Source organism: Schistocerca piceifrons, chromosome 3 (genome assembly GCF_021461385.2).
Source record: "Schistocerca piceifrons isolate TAMUIC-IGC-003096 chromosome 3, iqSchPice1.1, whole genome shotgun sequence".
Taxonomy (NCBI): domain Eukaryota; kingdom Metazoa; phylum Arthropoda; class Insecta; order Orthoptera; family Acrididae; genus Schistocerca; species Schistocerca piceifrons.
The window spans coordinates 862,757,598-862,781,653 of NC_060140.1; the positions used below are offsets into that span (position 1 = coordinate 862,757,598).

General features: G+C 49.4%; 12 non-coding genes and 1 pseudogene across 12 annotated transcripts; all 13 read right to left on the reverse strand.

Moving 5' to 3' along the window:
• Positions 1-303: 303 nt before the first annotated feature.
• On the reverse strand, positions 304-421 carry LOC124790663 (annotated as a pseudogene).
• A 1,267-nt stretch (positions 422-1,688) lies between these two features.
• LOC124790183 lies at positions 1,689-1,807 on the reverse strand. Its single transcript, XR_007016240.1, has one exon. It is a non-coding gene; the product is annotated as a 5S ribosomal RNA (ribosomal RNA).
• Positions 1,808-3,072: 1,265 nt separating this feature from the next.
• Positions 3,073-3,191, reverse strand: LOC124790510. Its single transcript, XR_007016305.1, has one exon. It is a non-coding gene; the product is annotated as a 5S ribosomal RNA (ribosomal RNA).
• A 1,267-nt stretch (positions 3,192-4,458) lies between these two features.
• Positions 4,459-4,577, reverse strand: LOC124790195. Its single transcript, XR_007016241.1, has one exon. It is a non-coding gene; the product is annotated as a 5S ribosomal RNA (ribosomal RNA).
• A 1,265-nt stretch (positions 4,578-5,842) lies between these two features.
• LOC124790207 lies at positions 5,843-5,961 on the reverse strand. The gene has a single exon (XR_007016242.1). It is a non-coding gene; the product is annotated as a 5S ribosomal RNA (ribosomal RNA).
• Positions 5,962-7,227: 1,266 nt separating this feature from the next.
• Positions 7,228-7,346, reverse strand: LOC124790219. The gene has a single exon (XR_007016243.1). It is a non-coding gene; the product is annotated as a 5S ribosomal RNA (ribosomal RNA).
• Positions 7,347-9,624: 2,278 nt separating this feature from the next.
• Positions 9,625-9,740, reverse strand: LOC124790516. The gene has a single exon (XR_007016310.1). It is a non-coding gene; the product is annotated as a 5S ribosomal RNA (ribosomal RNA).
• A 1,266-nt stretch (positions 9,741-11,006) lies between these two features.
• On the reverse strand, positions 11,007-11,125 carry LOC124790231. The gene has a single exon (XR_007016245.1). It is a non-coding gene; the product is annotated as a 5S ribosomal RNA (ribosomal RNA).
• Positions 11,126-13,407: 2,282 nt separating this feature from the next.
• LOC124790518 lies at positions 13,408-13,523 on the reverse strand. Its single transcript, XR_007016311.1, has one exon. It is a non-coding gene; the product is annotated as a 5S ribosomal RNA (ribosomal RNA).
• A 1,266-nt stretch (positions 13,524-14,789) lies between these two features.
• On the reverse strand, positions 14,790-14,908 carry LOC124790243. Its single transcript, XR_007016246.1, has one exon. It is a non-coding gene; the product is annotated as a 5S ribosomal RNA (ribosomal RNA).
• A 1,266-nt stretch (positions 14,909-16,174) lies between these two features.
• On the reverse strand, positions 16,175-16,293 carry LOC124790255. Its single transcript, XR_007016247.1, has one exon. It is a non-coding gene; the product is annotated as a 5S ribosomal RNA (ribosomal RNA).
• A 1,266-nt stretch (positions 16,294-17,559) lies between these two features.
• LOC124790267 lies at positions 17,560-17,678 on the reverse strand. The gene has a single exon (XR_007016248.1). It is a non-coding gene; the product is annotated as a 5S ribosomal RNA (ribosomal RNA).
• Positions 17,679-18,944: 1,266 nt separating this feature from the next.
• LOC124790278 lies at positions 18,945-19,063 on the reverse strand. The gene has a single exon (XR_007016249.1). It is a non-coding gene; the product is annotated as a 5S ribosomal RNA (ribosomal RNA).
• Positions 19,064-24,056: the final 4,993 nt, after the last annotated feature.

Consider the following 24,056-nt stretch of genomic DNA (forward strand, 5'->3'; position numbering starts at 1 on the left):
AGTATCACACATGTCAGGAGATCTCAATTTTAAAAACACTGAATTAAGGAACGTATCAAACTGTATGCCAAGAACGTCATCATGCCGTAACATCAAGTCCTCTAATATCCAACGGTGAATCTCAAAGGCCGAAGGTTTATCAACTGAACGATCAAATTCACATTGGACGTTATTCTGCCTTTCCTCACTATCATCGTAAATCATTTCCATTACTTACAGTCAGGTAGAAATACAGCCACAAGGCAGAAGAAGCAGACGACACGCGAGGCGCCGCCGGCCCAGTCGCACGAGGTAAACACTGCTCGCTCGGCACCGAGGTGTTGCCAGGCGGGCAGCCAGCCAAGTACTAACCGGGCCCGATGTTGCTTAACTTCGGTGATCGGACGAGAACCGGTGTATTCAACATGGTATGGCCGTTGGCGTCCTTATAATGTGGCCGCACGGCAGAGGAAGCCTTCGCCCCTTCTCCCAACACACGCAATCGCCGTTTTCCGTGGCACATTTGACGCAAAGCACGTCCTTCCACCGCCACGTGGGTGACACGCACAGCGCGGCTGCTCGTTGCACCGCCTGTCATTCGTTTGGTGCGTGCGGCCTCCGACACTCGCGGGAGACGCACCTTGTTCTTGTTATCCGGCGCGGGGCCGGGCGTCGGGGGGACTGCGCGGGGTGTGGCAGTGTCCTGCTGGACCGGCGGAAGCTTTCTCACCCGGCTGACACGCGCCGCGCTTCCAGATATTTGCGTAATTTGCGCGGTGCATTTTCGCCTGTCCCCTCCCCTTCCGTCCCGACTTGTCCCGACTTTGCTTCGACTGCCGCTCGCTGCCGCTCGGGTCGCGCTCCATATGACCGCACAAGCACGACAAACATCTGCGAGATGGGCGCGGGCCGAACCGGCGTGTCCGAGACGCCGTGTGCGGCCGTTCGGAGCTACTAGAGTAGAGCAGCGCTGCGCTGGAAAGGTGCGAAAACACGGACAGAGGACACAGGAGGTTCAACAAAGCATCCATCTCCTCTAGAGGCGAAAGATAAATTTTTGTTTACAAATTTGCAGATGTGCACTGCTACAAAACAATATGCCCGGACGTGTTTCACAACATTTCTGTCGTTTCATACTGTTTCGTTATTTGCAGACACACTTTGCTAATCTTCCTTGGCACACTCTTCTTCAAACGGAGTTCCTTAATATCGCATCTTACGATAGTTTAAAATCAGTATGGACGCATCTTCGTCACACAAGAAAGGTAGCATGAAAAGAGGGCTGGCAGGGGTAGCGACAAAAAAGCCAAAAATGAAGACAGCCAGAGTTCCCAGGCGGTCGCCGATCCGAATACTAACGTTGTTGCTTATCTTCGGTGATCGGACGAGAACGGCTGTTTTTTTTTTTTTTTTTTTTTAATTTATGTATTTAGTTAGTTTTTCGAATTTAGCGCCGCTACAAAACAGTTGGCTCTGACGCGTTTCAAGGACACATCTGTCGATTCGTAGTGTTTCGTTAATTCCAACGACTTCCTAGCACTCTTCCTCCGCGCATTCTTGCTCAAACTGAGTTCATTACTGCAATTTCGTGTCTTACGTTTAGTACAGTACTTTAAAATGCTTGTGGAAGCATCTTTGTCACACCTGAAAGTTAGTATGAAAAAGAGGGCAGGCAGGTGTAGCGACGCAAAAATTAAAAAATGAGATAGAGCCAACAGCACCCGGTGTTCCCAGGCGGTCACCCATCCAAGTACTAACCGGGCCCGATGTTGCTTAACTTCGGTGATCGGACGAGAACCGGTGTATTCAACATGGTATGGCCGTTGGCGTCCTTATAATGTGGCCGCACGGCAGAGGAAGCCTTCGCCCCTTCTCCCAACACACGCAATCGCCGTTTTCCGTGGCACATTTGACGCAAAGCACGTCCTTCCACCGCCACGTGGGTGACACGCACAGCGCGGCTGCTCGTTGCACCGCCTGTCATTCGTTTGGTGCGTGCGGCCTCCGACACTCGCGGGAGACGCACCTTGTTCTTGTTATCCGGCGCGGGGCCGGGCGTCGGGGGGACTGCGCGGGGTGTGGCAGTGTCCTGCTGGACCGGCGGAAGCTTTCTCACCCGGCTGACACGCGCCGCGCTTCCAGATATTTGCGTAATTTGCGCGGTGCATTTTCGCCTGTCCCCTCCCCTTCCGTCCCGACTTGTCCCGACTTTGCTTCGACTGCCGCTCGCTGCCGCTCGGGTCGCGCTCCATATGACCGCACAAGCACGACAAACATCTGCGAGATGGGCGCGGGCCGAACCGGCGTGTCCGAGACGCCGTGTGCGGCCGTTCGGAGCTACTAGAGTAGAGCAGCGCTGCGCTGGAAAGGTGCGAAAACACGGACAGAGGACACAGGAGGTTCAACAAAGCATCCATCTCCTCTAGAGGCGAAAGATAAATTTTTGTTTACAAATTTGCAGATGTGCACTGCTACAAAACAATATGCCCGGACGTGTTTCACAACATTTCTGTCGTTTCATACTGTTTCGTTATTTGCAGACACACTTTGCTAATCTTCCTTGGCACACTCTTCTTCAAACGGAGTTCCTTAATATCGCATCTTACGATAGTTTAAAATCAGTATGGACGCATCTTCGTCACACAAGAAAGGTAGCATGAAAAGAGGGCTGGCAGGGGTAGCGACAAAAAAGCCAAAAATGAAGACAGCCAGAGTTCCCAGGCGGTCGCCGATCCGAATACTAACGTTGTTGCTTATCTTCGGTGATCGGACGAGAACGGCTGTTTTTTTTTTTTTTTTTTTAATTTATGTATTTAGTTAGTTTTTCGAATTTAGCGCCGCTACAAAACAGTTGGCTCTGACGCGTTTCAAGGACACATCTGTCGATTCGTAGTGTTTCGTTAATTCCAACGACTTCCTAGCACTCTTCCTCCGCGCATTCTTGCTCAAACTGAGTTCATTACTGCAATTTCGTGTCTTACGTTTAGTACAGTACTTTAAAATGCTTGTGGAAGCATCTTTGTCACACCTGAAAGTTAGTATGAAAAAGAGGGCAGGCAGGTGTAGCGACGCAAAAATTAAAAAATGAGATAGAGCCAACAGCACCCGGTGTTCCCAGGCGGTCACCCATCCAAGTACTAACCGGGCCCGATGTTGCTTAATTTCGGTGATCGGACGAGAACCGGTGTATTCAACATGGTATGGCCGTTGGCGTCCTTATAATGTGGCCGCACGGCAGAGGAAGCCTTCGCCCCTTCTCCCAACACACGCAATCGCCGTTTTCCGTGGCACATTTGACGCAAAGCACGTCCTTCCACCGCCACGTGGGTGACACGCACAGCGCGGCTGCTCGTTGCACCGCCTGTCATTCGTTTGGTGCGTGCGGCCTCCGACACTCGCGGGAGACGCACCTTGTTCTTGTTATCCGGCGCGGGGCCGGGCGTCGGGGGGACTGCGCGGGGTGTGGCAGTGTCCTGCTGGACCGGCGGAAGCTTTCTCACCCGGCTGACACGCGCCGCGCTTCCAGATATTTGCGTAATTTGCGCGGTGCATTTTCGCCTGTCCCCTCCCCTTCCGTCCCGACTTGTCCCGACTTTGCTTCGACTGCCGCTCGCTGCCGCTCGGGTCGCGCTCCATATGACCGCACAAGCACGACAAACATCTGCGAGATGGGCGCGGGCCGAACCGGCGTGTCCGAGACGCCGTGTGCGGCCGTTCGGAGCTACTAGAGTAGAGCAGCGCTGCGCTGGAAAGGTGCGAAAACACGGACAGAGGACACAGGAGGTTCAACAAAGCATCCATCTCCTCTAGAGGCGAAAGATAAATTTTTGTTTACAAATTTGCAGATGTGCACTGCTACAAAACAATATGCCCGGACGTGTTTCACAACATTTCTGTCGTTTCATACTGTTTCGTTATTTGCAGACACACTTTGCTAATCTTCCTTGGCACACTCTTCTTCAAACGGAGTTCCTTAATATCGCATCTTACGATAGTTTAAAATCAGTATGGACGCATCTTCGTCACACAAGAAAGGTAGCATGAAAAGAGGGCTGGCAGGGGTAGCGACAAAAAAGCCAAAAATGAAGACAGCCAGAGTTCCCAGGCGGTCGCCGATCCGAATACTAACGTTGTTGCTTATCTTCGGTGATCGGACGAGAACGGCTGTTTTTTTTTTTTTTTTTTTTTAATTTATGTATTTAGTTAGTTTTTCGAATTTAGCGCCGCTACAAAACAGTTGGCTCTGACGCGTTTCAAGGACACATCTGTCGATTCGTAGTGTTTCGTTAATTCCAACGACTTCCTAGCACTCTTCCTCCGCGCATTCTTGCTCAAACTGAGTTCATTACTGCAATTTCGTGTCTTACGTTTAGTACAGTACTTTAAAATGCTTGTGGAAGCATCTTTGTCACACCTGAAAGTTAGTATGAAAAAGAGGGCAGGCAGGTGTAGCGACGCAAAAATTAAAAAATGAGATAGAGCCAACAGCACCCGGTGTTCCCAGGCGGTCACCCATCCAAGTACTAACCGGGCCCGATGTTGCTTAACTTCGGTGATCGGACGAGAACCGGTGTATTCAACATGGTATGGCCGTTGGCGTCCTTATAATGTGGCCGCACGGCAGAGGAAGCCTTCGCCCCTTCTCCCAACACACGCAATCGCCGTTTTCCGTGGCACATTTGACGCAAAGCACGTCCTTCCACCGCCACGTGGGTGACACGCACAGCGCGGCTGCTCGTTGCACCGCCTGTCATTCGTTTGGTGCGTGCGGCCTCCGACACTCGCGGGAGACGCACCTTGTTCTTGTTATCCGGCGCGGGGCCGGGCGTCGGGGGGACTGCGCGGGGTGTGGCAGTGTCCTGCTGGACCGGCGGAAGCTTTCTCACCCGGCTGACACGCGCCGCGCTTCCAGATATTTGCGTAATTTGCGCGGTGCATTTTCGCCTGTCCCCTCCCCTTCCGTCCCGACTTGTCCCGACTTTGCTTCGACTGCCGCTCGCTGCCGCTCGGGTCGCGCTCCATATGACCGCACAAGCACGACAAACATCTGCGAGATGGGCGCGGGCCGAACCGGCGTGTCCGAGACGCCGTGTGCGGCCGTTCGGAGCTACTAGAGTAGAGCAGCGCTGCGCTGGAAAGGTGCGAAAACACGGACAGAGGACACAGGAGGTTCAACAAAGCATCCATCTCCTCTAGAGGCGAAAGATAAATTTTTGTTTACAAATTTGCAGATGTGCACTGCTACAAAACAATATGCCCGGACGTGTTTCACAACATTTCTGTCGTTTCATACTGTTTCGTTATTTGCAGACACACTTTGCTAATCTTCCTTGGCACACTCTTCTTCAAACGGAGTTCCTTAATATCGCATCTTACGATAGTTTAAAATCAGTATGGACGCATCTTCGTCACACAAGAAAGGTAGCATGAAAAGAGGGCTGGCAGGGGTAGCGACAAAAAAGCCAAAAATGAAGACAGCCAGAGTTCCCAGGCGGTCGCCGATCCGAATACTAACGTTGTTGCTTATCTTCGGTGATCGGACGAGAACGGCTGTTTTTTTTTTTTTTTTTTTAATTTATGTATTTAGTTAGTTTTTCGAATTTAGCGCCGCTACAAAACAGTTGGCTCTGACGCGTTTCAAGGACACATCTGTCGATTCGTAGTGTTTCGTTAATTCCAACGACTTCCTAGCACTCTTCCTCCGCGCATTCTTGCTCAAACTGAGTTCATTACTGCAATTTCGTGTCTTACGTTTAGTACAGTACTTTAAAATGCTTGTGGAAGCATCTTTGTCACACCTGAAAGTTAGTATGAAAAAGAGGGCAGGCAGGTGTAGCGACGCAAAAATTAAAAAATGAGATAGAGCCAACAGCACCCGGTGTTCCCAGGCGGTCACCCATCCAAGTACTAACCGGGCCCGATGTTGCTTAACTTCGGTGATCGGACGAGAACCGGTGTATTCAACATGGTATGGCCGTTGGCGTCCTTATAATGTGGCCGCACGGCAGAGGAAGCCTTCGCCCCTTCTCCCAACACACGCAATCGCCGTTTTCCGTGGCACATTTGACGCAAAGCACGTCCTTCCACCGCCACGTGGGTGACACGCACAGCGCGGCTGCTCGTTGCACCGCCTGTCATTCGTTTGGTGCGTGCGGCCTCCGACACTCGCGGGAGACGCACCTTGTTCTTGTTATCCGGCGCGGGGCCGGGCGTCGGGGGGACTGCGCGGGGTGTGGCAGTGTCCTGCTGGACCGGCGGAAGCTTTCTCACCCGGCTGACACGCGCCGCGCTTCCAGATATTTGCGTAATTTGCGCGGTGCATTTTCGCCTGTCCCCTCCCCTTCCGTCCCGACTTGTCCCGACTTTGCTTCGACTGCCGCTCGCTGCCGCTCGGGTCGCGCTCCATATGACCGCACAAGCACGACAAACATCTGCGAGATGGGCGCGGGCCGAACCGGCGTGTCCGAGACGCCGTGTGCGGCCGTTCGGAGCTACTAGAGTAGAGCAGCGCTGCGCTGGAAAGGTGCGAAAACACGGACAGAGGACACAGGAGGTTCAACAAAGCATCCATCTCCTCTAGAGGCGAAAGATAAATTTTTGTTTACAAATTTGCAGATGTGCACTGCTACAAAACAATATGCCCGGACGTGTTTCACAACATTTCTGTCGTTTCATACTGTTTCGTTATTTGCAGACACACTTTGCTAATCTTCCTTGGCACACTCTTCTTCAAACGGAGTTCCTTAATATCGCATCTTACGATAGTTTAAAATCAGTATGGACGCATCTTCGTCACACAAGAAAGGTAGCATGAAAAGAGGGCTGGCAGGGGTAGCGACAAAAAAGCCAAAAATGAAGACAGCCAGAGTTCCCAGGCGGTCGCCGATCCGAATACTAACGTTGTTGCTTATCTTCGGTGATCGGACGAGAACGGCTGTTTTTTTTTTTTTTTTTTTTAATTTATGTATTTAGTTAGTTTTTCGAATTTAGCGCCGCTACAAAACAGTTGGCTCTGACGCGTTTCAAGGACACATCTGTCGATTCGTAGTGTTTCGTTAATTCCAACGACTTCCTAGCACTCTTCCTCCGCGCATTCTTGCTCAAACTGAGTTCATTACTGCAATTTCGTGTCTTACGTTTAGTACAGTACTTTAAAATGCTTGTGGAAGCATCTTTGTCACACCTGAAAGTTAGTATGAAAAAGAGGGCAGGCAGGTGTAGCGACGCAAAAATTAAAAAATGAGATAGAGCCAACAGCACCCGGTGTTCCCAGGCGGTCACCCATCCAAGTACTAACCGGGCCCGATGTTGCTTAACTTCGGTGATCGGACGAGAACCGGTGTATTCAACATGGTATGGCCGTTGGCGTCCTTATAATGTGGCCGCACGGCAGAGGAAGCCTTCGCCCCTTCTCCCAACACACGCAATCGCCGTTTTCCGTGGCACATTTGACGCAAAGCACGTCCTTCCACCGCCACGTGGGTGACACGCACAGCGCGGCTGCTCGTTGCACCGCCTGTCATTCGTTTGGTGCGTGCGGCCTCCGACACTCGCGGGAGACGCACCTTGTTCTTGTTATCCGGCGCGGGGCCGGGCGTCGGGGGGACTGCGCGGGGTGTGGCAGTGTCCTGCTGGACCGGCGGAAGCTTTCTCACCCGGCTGACACGCGCCGCGCTTCCAGATATTTGCGTAATTTGCGCGGTGCATTTTCGCCTGTCCCCTCCCCTTCCGTCCCGACTTGTCCCGACTTTGCTTCGACTGCCGCTCGCTGCCGCTCGGGTCGCGCTCCATATGACCGCACAAGCACGACAAACATCTGCGAGATGGGCGCGGGCCGAACCGGCGTGTCCGAGACGCCGTGTGCGGCCGTTCGGAGCTACTAGAGTAGAGCAGCGCTGCGCTGGAAAGGTGCGAAAACACGGACAGAGGACACAGGAGGTTCAACAAAGCATCCATCTCCTCTAGAGGCGAAAGATAAATTTTTGTTTACAAATTTGCAGATGTGCACTGCTACAAAACAATATGCCCGGACGTGTTTCACAACATTTCTGTCGTTTCATACTGTTTCGTTATTTGCAGACACACTTTGCTAATCTTCCTTGGCACACTCTTCTTCAAACGGAGTTCCTTAATATCGCATCTTACGATAGTTTAAAATCAGTATGGACGCATCTTCGTCACACAAGAAAGGTAGCATGAAAAGAGGGCTGGCAGGGGTAGCGACAAAAAAGCCAAAAATGAAGACAGCCAGAGTTCCCAGGCGGTCGCCGATCCGAATACTAACGTTGTTGCTTATCTTCGGTGATCGGACGAGAACGGCTGTTTTTTTTTTTTTTTTTTTTAATTTATGTATTTAGTTAGTTTTTCGAATTTAGCGCCGCTACAAAACAGTTGGCTCTGACGCGTTTCAAGGACACATCTGTCGATTCGTAGTGTTTCGTTAATTCCAACGACTTCCTAGCACTCTTCCTCCGCGCATTCTTGCTCAAACTGAGTTCATTACTGCAATTTCGTGTCTTACGTTTAGTACAGTACTTTAAAATGCTTGTGGAAGCATCTTTGTCACACCTGAAAGTTAGTATGAAAAAGAGGGCAGGCAGGTGTAGCGACGCAAAAATTAAAAAATGAGATAGAGCCAACAGCACCTTTTTTTTTTTTTTTGTAACGTATATAAACTTTTATTTACAATTTAACAATTACATATCTTTACATGAAATTGTATATTTTCTCGTTTTCAGTTCTGATTGTTCTTTTAGTAGTCTCTTGGCTGAGTTACAACACTTTTATTCACTGAGTGTCCTTTATATAAGTTTTTCCCTTCAATGTTTATGGTTTTTTATACATAAAAAGAAACTGGTATTTGAATACACCTATTTTGGCATGTTCGCTGTGTGTTTGCCAAAGGCTAAAGGAGAATATGGGCCAGAACATCTATGTGCATAAATGATGAATGGGGAAGTTATTTAGTGTACTGTGTGAGAGTGGACGCAACAGTTCCACGGAAAATTTGGGGCAGAGAAAGTCTAAAGTTAGAATTATTGTAAATCGCAAGGGGGTATGCAACGTTTTGGCACATGATGCGCCGAACTTTATAAATGTATATAACTATATCTATACACACGGATACATCAAAGGAATAAACACAAACAACAACAAAAAAAAAACATACAAAAACAACAAAAAAAAGGATTATAGAAGAGAGAGAGAGAGAGAGAGAGAGAGAGAGAGAGAGAGGGGAAAAAAAAACGTACCTTGAATGGAGATGGCGAGAGAACACATTAATTACATGAAATACACTGTTTGACATTTCGCTGTTACCTTGGAACACGTCTTGTATCCTTTGCACTAAATTAAAAACTGATCATTTCCTTTTGCCTGCTTTATTTGGCTATTGGGCACTGGACACTGTATGGCTATGATTGGCACACGTCACTCTCACTTTGGCACTGCTACACGTACCCACTTTCACTCTGCGCGCATTTTCACAACACTTTCGCAATGCACCACTCTTGCCGTCGGGGCTTTGGAGGGATTGGTGGGCGACGTCCTCAGCGACTGGGGTGCGGGTGTTGTGGGAGGGCGTCGGTCACGTCGTGTTGAAGGCGTCTCGGAAGGCGGCGTCCAGCGGGACCTGCAGGAAGTTCTGGAAGGCACCCGGTGTTCCCAGGCGGTCACCCATCCAAGTACTAACCGGGCCCGATGTTGCTTAACTTCGGTGATCGGACGAGAACCGGTGTATTCAACATGGTATGGCCGTTGGCGTCCTTATAATGTGGCCGCACGGCAGAGGAAGCCTTCGCCCCTTCTCCCAACACACGCAATCGCCGTTTTCCGTGGCACATTTGACGCAAAGCACGTCCTTCCACCGCCACGTGGGTGACACGCACAGCGCGGCTGCTCGTTGCACCGCCTGTCATTCGTTTGGTGCGTGCGGCCTCCGACACTCGCGGGAGACGCACCTTGTTCTTGTTATCCGGCGCGGGGCCGGGCGTCGGGGGGACTGCGCGGGGTGTGGCAGTGTCCTGCTGGACCGGCGGAAGCTTTCTCACCCGGCTGACACGCGCCGCGCTTCCAGATATTTGCGTAATTTGCGCGGTGCATTTTCGCCTGTCCCCTCCCCTTCCGTCCCGACTTGTCCCGACTTTGCTTCGACTGCCGCTCGCTGCCGCTCGGGTCGCGCTCCATATGACCGCACAAGCACGACAAACATCTGCGAGATGGGCGCGGGCCGAACCGGCGTGTCCGAGACGCCGTGTGCGGCCGTTCGGAGCTACTAGAGTAGAGCAGCGCTGCGCTGGAAAGGTGCGAAAACACGGACAGAGGACACAGGAGGTTCAACAAAGCATCCATCTCCTCTAGAGGCGAAAGATAAATTTTTGTTTACAAATTTGCAGATGTGCACTGCTACAAAACAATATGCCCGGACGTGTTTCACAACATTTCTGTCGTTTCATACTGTTTCGTTATTTGCAGACACACTTTGCTAATCTTCCTTGGCACACTCTTCTTCAAACGGAGTTCCTTAATATCGCATCTTACGATAGTTTAAAATCAGTATGGACGCATCTTCGTCACACAAGAAAGGTAGCATGAAAAGAGGGCTGGCAGGGGTAGCGACAAAAAAGCCAAAAATGAAGACAGCCAGAGTTCCCAGGCGGTCGCCGATCCGAATACTAACGTTGTTGCTTATCTTCGGTGATCGGACGAGAACGGCTGTTTTTTTTTTTTTTTTTTTTAATTTATGTATTTAGTTAGTTTTTCGAATTTAGCGCCGCTACAAAACAGTTGGCTCTGACGCGTTTCAAGGACACATCTGTCGATTCGTAGTGTTTCGTTAATTCCAACGACTTCCTAGCACTCTTCCTCCGCGCATTCTTGCTCAAACTGAGTTCATTACTGCAATTTCGTGTCTTACGTTTAGTACAGTACTTTAAAATGCTTGTGGAAGCATCTTTGTCACACCTGAAAGTTAGTATGAAAAAGAGGGCAGGCAGGTGTAGCGACGCAAAAATTAAAAAATGAGATAGAGCCAACAGCACCCGGTGTTCCCAGGCGGTCACCCATCCAAGTACTAACCGGGCCCGATGTTGCTTAACTTCGGTGATCGGACGAGAACCGGTGTATTCAACATGGTATGGCCGTTGGCGTCCTTATAATGTGGCCGCACGGCAGAGGAAGCCTTCGCCCCTTCTCCCAACACACGCAATCGCCGTTTTCCGTGGCACATTTGACGCAAAGCACGTCCTTCCACCGCCACGTGGGTGACACGCACAGCGCGGCTGCTCGTTGCACCGCCTGTCATTCGTTTGGTGCGTGCGGCCTCCGACACTCGCGGGAGACGCACCTTGTTCTTGTTATCCGGCGCGGGGCCGGGCGTCGGGGGGACTGCGCGGGGTGTGGCAGTGTCCTGCTGGACCGGCGGAAGCTTTCTCACCCGGCTGACACGCGCCGCGCTTCCAGATATTTGCGTAATTTGCGCGGTGCATTTTCGCCTGTCCCCTCCCCTTCCGTCCCGACTTGTCCCGACTTTGCTTCGACTGCCGCTCGCTGCCGCTCGGGTCGCGCTCCATATGACCGCACAAGCACGACAAACATCTGCGAGATGGGCGCGGGCCGAACCGGCGTGTCCGAGACGCCGTGTGCGGCCGTTCGGAGCTACTAGAGTAGAGCAGCGCTGCGCTGGAAAGGTGCGAAAACACGGACAGAGGACACAGGAGGTTCAACAAAGCATCCATCTCCTCTAGAGGCGAAAGATAAATTTTTGTTTACAAATTTGCAGATGTGCACTGCTACAAAACAATATGCCCGGACGTGTTTCACAACATTTCTGTCGTTTCATACTGTTTCGTTATTTGCAGACACACTTTGCTAATCTTCCTTGGCACACTCTTCTTCAAACGGAGTTCCTTAATATCGCATCTTACGATAGTTTAAAATCAGTATGGACGCATCTTCGTCACACAAGAAAGGTAGCATGAAAAGAGGGCTGGCAGGGGTAGCGACAAAAAAGCCAAAAATGAAGACAGCCAGAGTTCCCAGGCGGTCGCCGATCCGAATACTAACGTTGTTGCTTATCTTCGGTGATCGGACGAGAACGGCTGTTTTTTTTTTTTTTTTTTTTAATTTATGTATTTAGTTAGTTTTTCGAATTTAGCGCCGCTACAAAACAGTTGGCTCTGACGCGTTTCAAGGACACATCTGTCGATTCGTAGTGTTTCGTTAATTCCAACGACTTCCTAGCACTCTTCCTCCGCGCATTCTTGCTCAAACTGAGTTCATTACTGCAATTTCGTGTCTTACGTTTAGTACAGTACTTTAAAATGCTTGTGGAAGCATCTTTGTCACACCTGAAAGTTAGTATGAAAAAGAGGGCAGGCAGGTGTAGCGACGCAAAAATTAAAAAATGAGATAGAGCCAACAGCACCTTTTTTTTTTTTTTTGTAACGTATATAAACTTTTATTTACAATTTAACAATTACATATCTTTACATGAAATTGTATATTTTCTCGTTTTCAGTTCTGATTGTTCTTTTAGTAGTCTCTTGGCTGAGTTACAACACTTTTATTCACTGAGTGTCCTTTATATAAGTTTTTCCCTTCAATGTTTATGGTTTTTTATACATAAAAAGAAACTGGTATTTGAATACACCTATTTTGGCATGTTCGCTGTGTGTTTGCCAAAGGCTAAAGGAGAATATGGGCCAGAACATCTATGTGCATAAATGATGAATGGGGAAGTTATTTAGTGTACTGTGTGAGAGTGGACGCAACAGTTCCACGGAAAATTTGGGGCAGAGAAAGTCTAAAGTTAGAATTATTGTAAATCGCAAGGGGGTATGCAACGTTTTGGCACATGATGCGCCGAACTTTATAAATGTATATAACTATATCTATACACACGGATACATCAAAGGAATAAACACAAACAACAACAAAAAAAAAACATACAAAAACAACAAAAAAAAGGATTATAGAAGAGAGAGAGAGAGAGAGAGAGAGAGAGAGAGAGAGAGAGAGGGGAAAAAAAAACGTACCTTGAATGGAGATGGCGAGAGAACACATTAATTACATGAAATACACTGTTTGACATTTCGCTGTTACCTTGGAACACGTCTTGTATCCTTTGCACTAAATTAAAAACTGATCATTTCCTTTTGCCTGCTTTATTTGGCTATTGGGCACTGGACACTGTATGGCTATGATTGGCACACGTCACTCTCACTTTGGCACTGCTACACGTACCCACTTTCACTCTGCGCGCATTTTCACAACACTTTCGCAATGCACCACTCTTGCCGTCGGGGCTTTGGAGGGATTGGTGGGCGACGTCCTCAGCGACTGGGGTGCGGGTGTTGTGGGAGGGCGTCGGTCACGTCGTGTTGAAGGCGTCTCGGAAGGCGGCGTCCAGCGGGACCTGCAGGAAGTTCTGGAAGGCACCCGGTGTTCCCAGGCGGTCACCCATCCAAGTACTAACCGGGCCCGATGTTGCTTAACTTCGGTGATCGGACGAGAACCGGTGTATTCAACATGGTATGGCCGTTGGCGTCCTTATAATGTGGCCGCACGGCAGAGGAAGCCTTCGCCCCTTCTCCCAACACACGCAATCGCCGTTTTCCGTGGCACATTTGACGCAAAGCACGTCCTTCCACCGCCACGTGGGTGACACGCACAGCGCGGCTGCTCGTTGCACCGCCTGTCATTCGTTTGGTGCGTGCGGCCTCCGACACTCGCGGGAGACGCACCTTGTTCTTGTTATCCGGCGCGGGGCCGGGCGTCGGGGGGACTGCGCGGGGTGTGGCAGTGTCCTGCTGGACCGGCGGAAGCTTTCTCACCCGGCTGACACGCGCCGCGCTTCCAGATATTTGCGTAATTTGCGCGGTGCATTTTCGCCTGTCCCCTCCCCTTCCGTCCCGACTTGTCCCGACTTTGCTTCGACTGCCGCTCGCTGCCGCTCGGGTCGCGCTCCATATGACCGCACAAGCACGACAAACATCTGCGAGATGGGCGCGGGCCGAACCGGCGTGTCCGAGACGCCGTGTGCGGCCGTTCGGAGCTACTAGAGTAGAGCAGCGCTGCGCTGGAAAGGTGCGAAAACACGGACAGAGGACACAGGAGGTTCAACAAAGCATCCATCTCCTCTAGAGGCGAAAGATAAATTTTTGTTTACAAATTTGCAGATGTGCACTGCTACAAAACAATATGCCCGGACGTGTTTCACAACATTTCTGTCGTTTCATACTGTTTCGTTATTTGCAGACACACTTTGCTAATCTTCCTTGGCACACTCTTCTTCAAACGGAGTTCCTTAATATCGCATCTTACGATAGTTTAAAATCAGTATGGACGCATCTTCGTCACACAAGAAAGGTAGCATGAAAAGAGGGCTGGCAGGGGTAGCGACAAAAAAGCCAAAAATGAAGACAGCCAGAGTTCCCAGGCGGTCGCCGATCCGAATACTAACGTTGTTGCTTATCTTCGGTGATCGGACGAGAACGGCTGTTTTTTTTTTTTTTTTTTTTAATTTATGTATTTAGTTAGTTTTTCGAATTTAGCGCCGCTACAAAACAGTTGGCTCTGACGCGTTTCAAGGACACATCTGTCGATTCGTAGTGTTTCGTTAATTCCAACGACTTCCTAGCACTCTTCCTCCGCGCATTCTTGCTCAAACTGAGTTCATTACTGCAATTTCGTGTCTTACGTTTAGTACAGTACTTTAAAATGCTTGTGGAAGCATCTTTGTCACACCTGAAAGTTAGTATGAAAAAGAGGGCAGGCAGGTGTAGCGACGCAAAAATTAAAAAATGAGATAGAGCCAACAGCACCCGGTGTTCCCAGGCGGTCACCCATCCAAGTACTAACCGGGCCCGATGTTGCTTAACTTCGGTGATCGGACGAGAACCGGTGTATTCAACATGGTATGGCCGTTGGCGTCCTTATAATGTGGCCGCACGGCAGAGGAAGCCTTCGCCCCTTCTCCCAACACACGCAATCGCCGTTTTCCGTGGCACATTTGACGCAAAGCACGTCCTTCCACCGCCACGTGGGTGACACGCACAGCGCGGCTGCTCGTTGCACCGCCTGTCATTCGTTTGGTGCGTGCGGCCTCCGACACTCGCGGGAGACGCACCTTGTTCTTGTTATCCGGCGCGGGGCCGGGCGTCGGGGGGACTGCGCGGGGTGTGGCAGTGTCCTGCTGGACCGGCGGAAGCTTTCTCACCCGGCTGACACGCGCCGCGCTTCCAGATATTTGCGTAATTTGCGCGGTGCATTTTCGCCTGTCCCCTCCCCTTCCGTCCCGACTTGTCCCGACTTTGCTTCGACTGCCGCTCGCTGCCGCTCGGGTCGCGCTCCATATGACCGCACAAGCACGACAAACATCTGCGAGATGGGCGCGGGCCGAACCGGCGTGTCCGAGACGCCGTGTGCGGCCGTTCGGAGCTACTAGAGTAGAGCAGCGCTGCGCTGGAAAGGTGCGAAAACACGGACAGAGGACACAGGAGGTTCAACAAAGCATCCATCTCCTCTAGAGGCGAAAGATAAATTTTTGTTTACAAATTTGCAGATGTGCACTGCTACAAAACAATATGCCCGGACGTGTTTCACAACATTTCTGTCGTTTCATACTGTTTCGTTATTTGCAGACACACTTTGCTAATCTTCCTTGGCACACTCTTCTTCAAACGGAGTTCCTTAATATCGCATCTTACGATAGTTTAAAATCAGTATGGACGCATCTTCGTCACACAAGAAAGGTAGCATGAAAAGAGGGCTGGCAGGGGTAGCGACAAAAAAGCCAAAAATGAAGACAGCCAGAGTTCCCAGGCGGTCGCCGATCCGAATACTAACGTTGTTGCTTATCTTCGGTGATCGGACGAGAACGGCTGTTTTTTTTTTTTTTTTTTTTAATTTATGTATTTAGTTAGTTTTTCGAATTTAGCGCCGCTACAAAACAGTTGGCTCTGACGCGTTTCAAGGACACATCTGTCGATTCGTAGTGTTTCGTTAATTCCAACGACTTCCTAGCACTCTTCCTCCGCGCATTCTTGCTCAAACTGAGTTCATTACTGCAATTTCGTGTCTTACGTTTAGTACAGTACTTTAAAATGCTTGTGGAAGCATCTTTGTCACACCTGAAAGTTAGTATGAAAAAGAGGGCAGGCAGGTGTAGCGACGCAAAAATTAAAAAATGAGATAGAGCCAACAGCACCCGGTGTTCCCAGGCGGTCACCCATCCAAGTACTAACCGGGCCCGATGTTGCTTAACTTCGGTGATCGGACGAGAACCGGTGTATTCAACATGGTATGGCCGTTGGCGTCCTTATAATGTGGCCGCACGGCAGAGGAAGCCTTCGCCCCTTCTCCCAACACACGCAATCGCCGTTTTCCGTGGCACATTTGACGCAAAGCACGTCCTTCCACCGCCACGTGGGTGACACGCACAGCGCGGCTGCTCGTTGCACCGCCTGTCATTCGTTTGGTGCGTGCGGCCTCCGACACTCGCGGGAGACGCACCTTGTTCTTGTTATCCGGCGCGGGGCCGGGCGTCGGGGGGACTGCGCGGGGTGTGGCAGTGTCCTGCTGGACCGGCGGAAGCTTTCTCACCCGGCTGACACGCGCCGCGCTTCCAGATATTTGCGTAATTTGCGCGGTGCATTTTCGCCTGTCCCCTCCCCTTCCGTCCCGACTTGTCCCGACTTTGCTTCGACTGCCGCTCGCTGCCGCTCGGGTCGCGCTCCATATGACCGCACAAGCACGACAAACATCTGCGAGATGGGCGCGGGCCGAACCGGCGTGTCCGAGACGCCGTGTGCGGCCGTTCGGAGCTACTAGAGTAGAGCAGCGCTGCGCTGGAAAGGTGCGAAAACACGGACAGAGGACACAGGAGGTTCAACAAAGCATCCATCTCCTCTAGAGGCGAAAGATAAATTTTTGTTTACAAATTTGCAGATGTGCACTGCTACAAAACAATATGCCCGGACGTGTTTCACAACATTTCTGTCGTTTCATACTGTTTCGTTATTTGCAGACACACTTTGCTAATCTTCCTTGGCACACTCTTCTTCAAACGGAGTTCCTTAATATCGCATCTTACGATAGTTTAAAATCAGTATGGACGCATCTTCGTCACACAAGAAAGGTAGCATGAAAAGAGGGCTGGCAGGGGTAGCGACAAAAAAGCCAAAAATGAAGACAGCCAGAGTTCCCAGGCGGTCGCCGATCCGAATACTAACGTTGTTGCTTATCTTCGGTGATCGGACGAGAACGGCTGTTTTTTTTTTTTTTTTTTTTAATTTATGTATTTAGTTAGTTTTTCGAATTTAGCGCCGCTACAAAACAGTTGGCTCTGACGCGTTTCAAGGACACATCTGTCGATTCGTAGTGTTTCGTTAATTCCAACGACTTCCTAGCACTCTTCCTCCGCGCATTCTTGCTCAAACTGAGTTCATTACTGCAATTTCGTGTCTTACGTTTAGTACAGTACTTTAAAATGCTTGTGGAAGCATCTTTGTCACACCTGAAAGTTAGTATGAAAAAGAGGGCAGGCAGGTGTAGCGACGCAAAAATTAAAAAATGAGATAGAGCCAACAGCACCCGGTGTTCCCAGGCGGTCACCCATCCAAGTACTAACCGGGCCCGATGTTGCTTAACTTCGGTGATCGGACGAGAACCGGTGTATTCAACATGGTATGGCCGTTGGCGTCCTTATAATGTGGCCGCACGGCAGAGGAAGCCTTCGCCCCTTCTCCCAACACACGCAATCGCCGTTTTCCGTGGCACATTTGACGCAAAGCACGTCCTTCCACCGCCACGTGGGTGACACGCACAGCGCGGCTGCTCGTTGCACCGCCTGTCATTCGTTTGGTGCGTGCGGCCTCCGACACTCGCGGGAGACGCACCTTGTTCTTGTTATCCGGCGCGGGGCCGGGCGTCGGGGGGACTGCGCGGGGTGTGGCAGTGTCCTGCTGGACCGGCGGAAGCTTTCTCACCCGGCTGACACGCGCCGCGCTTCCAGATATTTGCGTAATTTGCGCGGTGCATTTTCGCCTGTCCCCTCCCCTTCCGTCCCGACTTGTCCCGACTTTGCTTCGACTGCCGCTCGCTGCCGCTCGGGTCGCGCTCCATATGACCGCACAAGCACGACAAACATCTGCGAGATGGGCGCGGGCCGAACCGGCGTGTCCGAGACGCCGTGTGCGGCCGTTCGGAGCTACTAGAGTAGAGCAGCGCTGCGCTGGAAAGGTGCGAAAACACGGACAGAGGACACAGGAGGTTCAACAAAGCATCCATCTCCTCTAGAGGCGAAAGATAAATTTTTGTTTACAAATTTGCAGATGTGCACTGCTACAAAACAATATGCCCGGACGTGTTTCACAACATTTCTGTCGTTTCATACTGTTTCGTTATTTGCAGACACACTTTGCTAATCTTCCTTGGCACACTCTTCTTCAAACGGAGTTCCTTAATATCGCATCTTACGATAGTTTAAAATCAGTATGGACGCATCTTCGTCACACAAGAAAGGTAGCATGAAAAGAGGGCTGGCAGGGGTAGCGACAAAAAAGCCAAAAATGAAGACAGCCAGAGTTCCCAGGCGGTCGCCGATCCGAATACTAACGTTGTTGCTTATCTTCGGTGATCGGACGGGAACGGCTGTTTTTTTTTTTTTTTTTTTTAATTTATGTATTTAGTTAGTTTTTCGAATTTAGCGCCGCTACAAAACAGTTGGCTCTGACGCGTTTCAAGGACACATCTGTCGATTCGTAGTGTTTCGTTAATTCCAACGACTTCCTAGCACTCTTCCTCCGCGCATTCTTGCTCAAACTGAGTTCATTACTGCAATTTCGTGTCTTACGTTTAGTACAGTACTTTAAAATGCTTGTGGAAGCATCTTTGTCACACCTGAAAGTTAGTATGAAAAAGAGGGCAGGCAGGTGTAGCGACGCAAAAATTAAAAAATGAGATAGAGCCAACAGCACCCGGTGTTCCCAGGCGGTCACCCATCCAAGTACTAACCGGGCCCGATGTTGCTTAACTTCGGTGATCGGACGAGAACCGGTGTATTCAACATGGTATGGCCGTTGGCGTCCTTATAATGTGGCCGCACGGCAGAGGAAGCCTTCGCCCCTTCTCCCAACACACGCAATCGCCGTTTTCCGTGGCACATTTGACGCAAAGCACGTCCTTCCACCGCCACGTGGGTGACACGCACAGCGCGGCTGCTCGTTGCACCGCCTGTCATTCGTTTGGTGCGTGCGGCCTCCGACACTCGCGGGAGACGCACCTTGTTCTTGTTATCCGGCGCGGGGCCGGGCGTCGGGGGGACTGCGCGGGGTGTGGCAGTGTCCTGCTGGACCGGCGGAAGCTTTCTCACCCGGCTGACACGCGCCGCGCTTCCAGATATTTGCGTAATTTGCGCGGTGCATTTTCGCCTGTCCCCTCCCCTTCCGTCCCGACTTGTCCCGACTTTGCTCGACTGCCGCTCGAGTCGCGCTCCATATGACCGCACAAGCACGACAAACATCTGCGAGATGGGCGCGGGCCGAACCGGCGTGTCCGAGACGCCGTGTGCGGCCGTTCGGAGCTACTAGAGTAGAGCAGCGATGCGCTGGAAAGGTGCGAAAACACGGACAGAGGACACAGGAGGTTCAACAAAGCATCCATCTCCTCTAGAGGCGAAAGAGAAATTTTTGTTTACAAATTTGCAGATGTGCACTGCTACAAAACAATATGCCCGGACGTATTTCACAACATTTCTGTCGTTTCATACTGTTTCGTTATTTGCAGACACACTTTGCTAATCTTCCTTGGCACACTCTTCTTCAAACGGAGTTCCTTAATATCGCATCTTACGATAGTTTAAAATCAGTATGGAAGCATCTTTGTCACACCCGAAAGTTAGTATGAAAAAGAGGCCTGGTAGGTGTAGCGACGTAAAATATAAAAAATGAGATAGAGCCAACAGCACCCGGTGTTGGGCGACTCACGCATGCCGATGCGTGCTAAGCGCTCGTTTGTGGGGATCGTCTTGTGTACGACTTTGTACCACGTGTCTCTAGCTTCTGCAGGTACGGCTTTTTCGTAGAGATTCTTCCAGACTTGTGGCCAGTCGTGGCCTGGAAGATTCGTCTCCGTTCTGCTTCTGACTTGTTTACCTCGTAGCGCTCGGTAGATTTTCCCTGCAGTTCTCATCTCCTCGATTGCTAGGGTGGATGTTATGTAGCTGCTGTCCATTTTTACTTGTTTTCGGTAGCGCATCTTAAAAGGTATTCGACTGACGTCTATCGGCGCTGCCTCGGAGTCTGGTCTGTGTTCCTTCAGCAGAGACGACGTGGTACAGTCTACACTTCTGTCCTCTAATTGTAGAGCTCTATGGAGCAACAGTGCCGCGCATTTGGTTGTGACGTCTTTTACACCAAGTTCCCCTTCTTCTCTAGGAAGAGTGCTGGTGGCTTGTGACACTTTGAAAATTTCCCGCCTCCACACTAGGTAGTACACAGCGCTTCTTATAGACTTCCCTATTTCTATTGGTACGTTTATGACTTGTGCCATGTACCAAGCCTTCGCCAGGATCGTTTCGTTGATCAGCTGCGTTTTCTGATCCAACGTTAGGTGTCTGTTGGCGTGTGTCCTGACGAACCCTCTGGTGGTGTTCAGGATGTTCCGTCAGCTCTCTGCGGCCATTTTGAGTGGGCAGGCCTGCAGCTGGACACCTAGCACCTTATATTTGTCGGTCACCTGGTACCATGGTCTGGCCTCTCTCAATTTCACGTTCCCTATCGGGAGCAGCACGGTTTTCTTGGGGTTGGTTTTCGCCCCAGATGCCTTGCCAAAGGATTCAATTATTTGGAGGACACTGGTGTTCTACGGATCGGAGCGTGGAATGTCAGATCCCTTAATCGGGCAGGTAGGTTAGAAAATTTGGAAAGGGAAATGGATAGGTTAAAGTTAGATATAGTGAGAATTAGTGAAGTTCGGTGGCAGCAGGAACAAGACTTCTGGTCAGGTGACTACAGGGTTATAAACACAAAGTCAAATAGGGGTGATGCAGGAGTAGGTTTAATAATGAACAGGAAAATAGGAACGCGGGTAAGCTACTACAAACAGCATAGTGAACGCATTATTGTGGCCAAGATAGACACGAAGCCCACACCTACTACAGTGGTACAAGTTTATATGCCAACTAGCTCTGCAGATGACGAAGAAATTGAAGAAATGTATGATGAAATAAAAGAAATTATTCAGATAGTGAAGGGAGACGAAAATTTAATAGTCATGGGTGACTGGAATTCGAGTGTAGGAAAAGGGAGAGAAGGAAACGTAGTAGGTGAATATGGATTGGGGCTAAGAAATGAAAGAGGAAGCCGTCTGATAGAATTTTGCACAGAGCACAACTTAATCATAGCTAACACTTGGTTTAAGAATCATGATTGAAGGTTGTATACATGGAAGTACCCTGGAGATACTAAAAGGTATCAGATAGATTATATAATGGTAAGACAGAGATTTAGGAACCAGGTTTTAAATTGTAAGACATTTCCAGGGGCAGATGTGGACTCTGACCACAATCTACTGGTTATGACCTGTAGATTAAAACTGAAGAAACTGCAAAAACGTGGGAATTTAAGGAGATGGGACTTGGATAAACTGAAAGAACCAGAGGTTGTACAGAGTTCCAGGAAGAGCATAAGGGAACAATTGACAGGAATGGGGGAAAGAAATACAGTAGAAGAATGGGTAGCTTTGAGGGATGAAGTAGTGACGGCAGCAGAGGATCAAGTAGGTAAAAAGACGAGGGCTAGTAGAAATCCTTGGGTAACAGAAGAAATATTGAATTTGATTGATGAAAGGAGAAAGTACAAAAATGCAGTAAATGAAACAGGCAAAAAGGAATACAAACGTCTCAAAAATGAGATCGACAGGAAGTGCAAAATGGCTAAGCAGGGATGGCTAGAGGACAAATGTAAGGATGTAGAGGCTTATCTCACTAGGGGTAAGATAGATACTGCCTACAGGAAAATTAAAGAGACCTTTGCAGATAAAAGAACGACTTGTATGAACATCAAGAGCTCAGATGGAAACCCAGTTCTCAGCAAAGAAGGGAAAGCAGAAAGGTGGAAGGAGTATATAGAGGGTCTATACAAGGGCCATGTTATTCAGGACAATATTATGGAAATGGAAGAGGATGTAGATGAAATGGGAGATGCGATACTGCGTGAAGAGTTTGACAGAGCACTGAAAGACCTGAGTCGAAACAAGGCCCCCGGAGTAGACAACATTCCATTGGAACTACTGACGACTTTGGGAGAGCCAGTCGTGACGAAACTCTACCATCTGGTGAGCAAGATGTATGAAACAGGCGAAATACCCACAGACTTCAAGAATAATATAATAATTCCAATCCCAAAGAAAGCAGATGTTGACAGATGTGAGAATTACCGAACAATCAGTTTAATAAGCCACAGCTGCCAAATACTAACACGAATTCTTTACAGACGAATGGAAAAACTAGTAGAAGCCGACCTCGGGGAAGATCAGTTTGGATTCCGTAGAAATACTGGAACACGTGAGGCAATACTGACCTTACGACTTATCTTAGAAGAAAGATTAAGGAAAGGCAAACCTACGTTTCTAGCATTTGTAGACTTAGAGAAAGCTTTTGACAATGTTGACTGGAATACTCTTTCAAATTCTAAAGGTGGCAGGGGTAAAATACAGGGAGCGAAAGGCTATTTACAATTTGTACAGAAACCAGATGGCAGTTATAAGAGTCGAGGGACATGAAAGGGAAGCAGTGGTTGGGAAGGGAGTAAGACAGGGCTGTAGCCTCCCCCCGATGTTGTTCAATCTGTATTTTGAGCAATTCGGAGTAGGTATTAAAATCCATGGAGAAATAAAAACTTTGAGGTTCGCCGATGACATTGTAATTCTGTCACAGACAGCAAAGGACTTGGAAGAGCAGTTGAAAGGAATGGACAGTGTCATGAAAGGAGGGTATAAGATGAACACCAACAATAGCAAAACGAGGATAATGGAATGTAGTAGAATTAAGTCGGGTGATGCTGAGGGAATTAGATTAGGAAATGAGACACTTAAAGTAGTAAAGGAGTTTTGCTATTTGGGGAGCAAAATAACTGATGATGGTCGAAGTAGAGAGGATATAAAATGTAGACTGGCAATGGCAAAGAAAGCGTTTCTGAAGAAGAGAAATTTGTTAACATCGAGTATAGATTTAAGTGTCAGGAAGTCTTTTCTGAAAGTATTTGTATGGAGTGTAGCCATGTATGGAAGTGAAACATGGACGGTAAATAGTTTGGACAAGAAGAGAATAGAAGCTTTCGAAATGTGGTGCTACAGAAGAATGCTGAAGATAAGGTGGGTAGATCACGTAACTAATGAGGAGGTACTGAATAGGATTAGGGAGAAGTGGAGTTTGTGGCACAACTTGACCAGAAGAAGGGATCGGTTTGTAGGACATGTTCTGAGGCATCAAGGGATCACCAATTTAGTATTGGAAGACTGCGTGGAGGGTGAAAATCGTAGAGGGAGACCAAGAGATGAATACACCAAGCAGATTCAGAAGGATGTAGGTTGCAGTAGGTACTGGGAGATGAAGAAGCTTGCACAGGATAGAGTAGCACGGAGAGCTGCATCAAACCAGTCTCAGGACTGAAGACCACAACAACAACTGTCAATACCCTCCTTTCCGTCCACAAAAATGCTAAAGTCATCGGCATATGCCATACTCGTTACTTTAACATCCTGCAACTTGTAGCCGTTGATGGTGGTGGCGAGTTTTCTGAGGACTTGGTCGAGGGCTACTGTGAATAGTGCCATCGACAGTGGGCACCCTTGCCTCACAGATTTCCCCAATTTTATCGGCTCAGATATCCAGCCGTTTACAGTTACTCGTGATGTGGCATTTGTCAACATGTTTTCGATGACTTGAGCGAATTTGGGGCCAAAACCTAGTCTCGTCAAAGTCTTCAGTAGGTACCGGTGACCGATCCTGTCGAAGGCCTTTTGGAAGTCTACAGAAATGATCGCTGTAGTCGTTCTGTTGGATGCGGCGTGTGCTA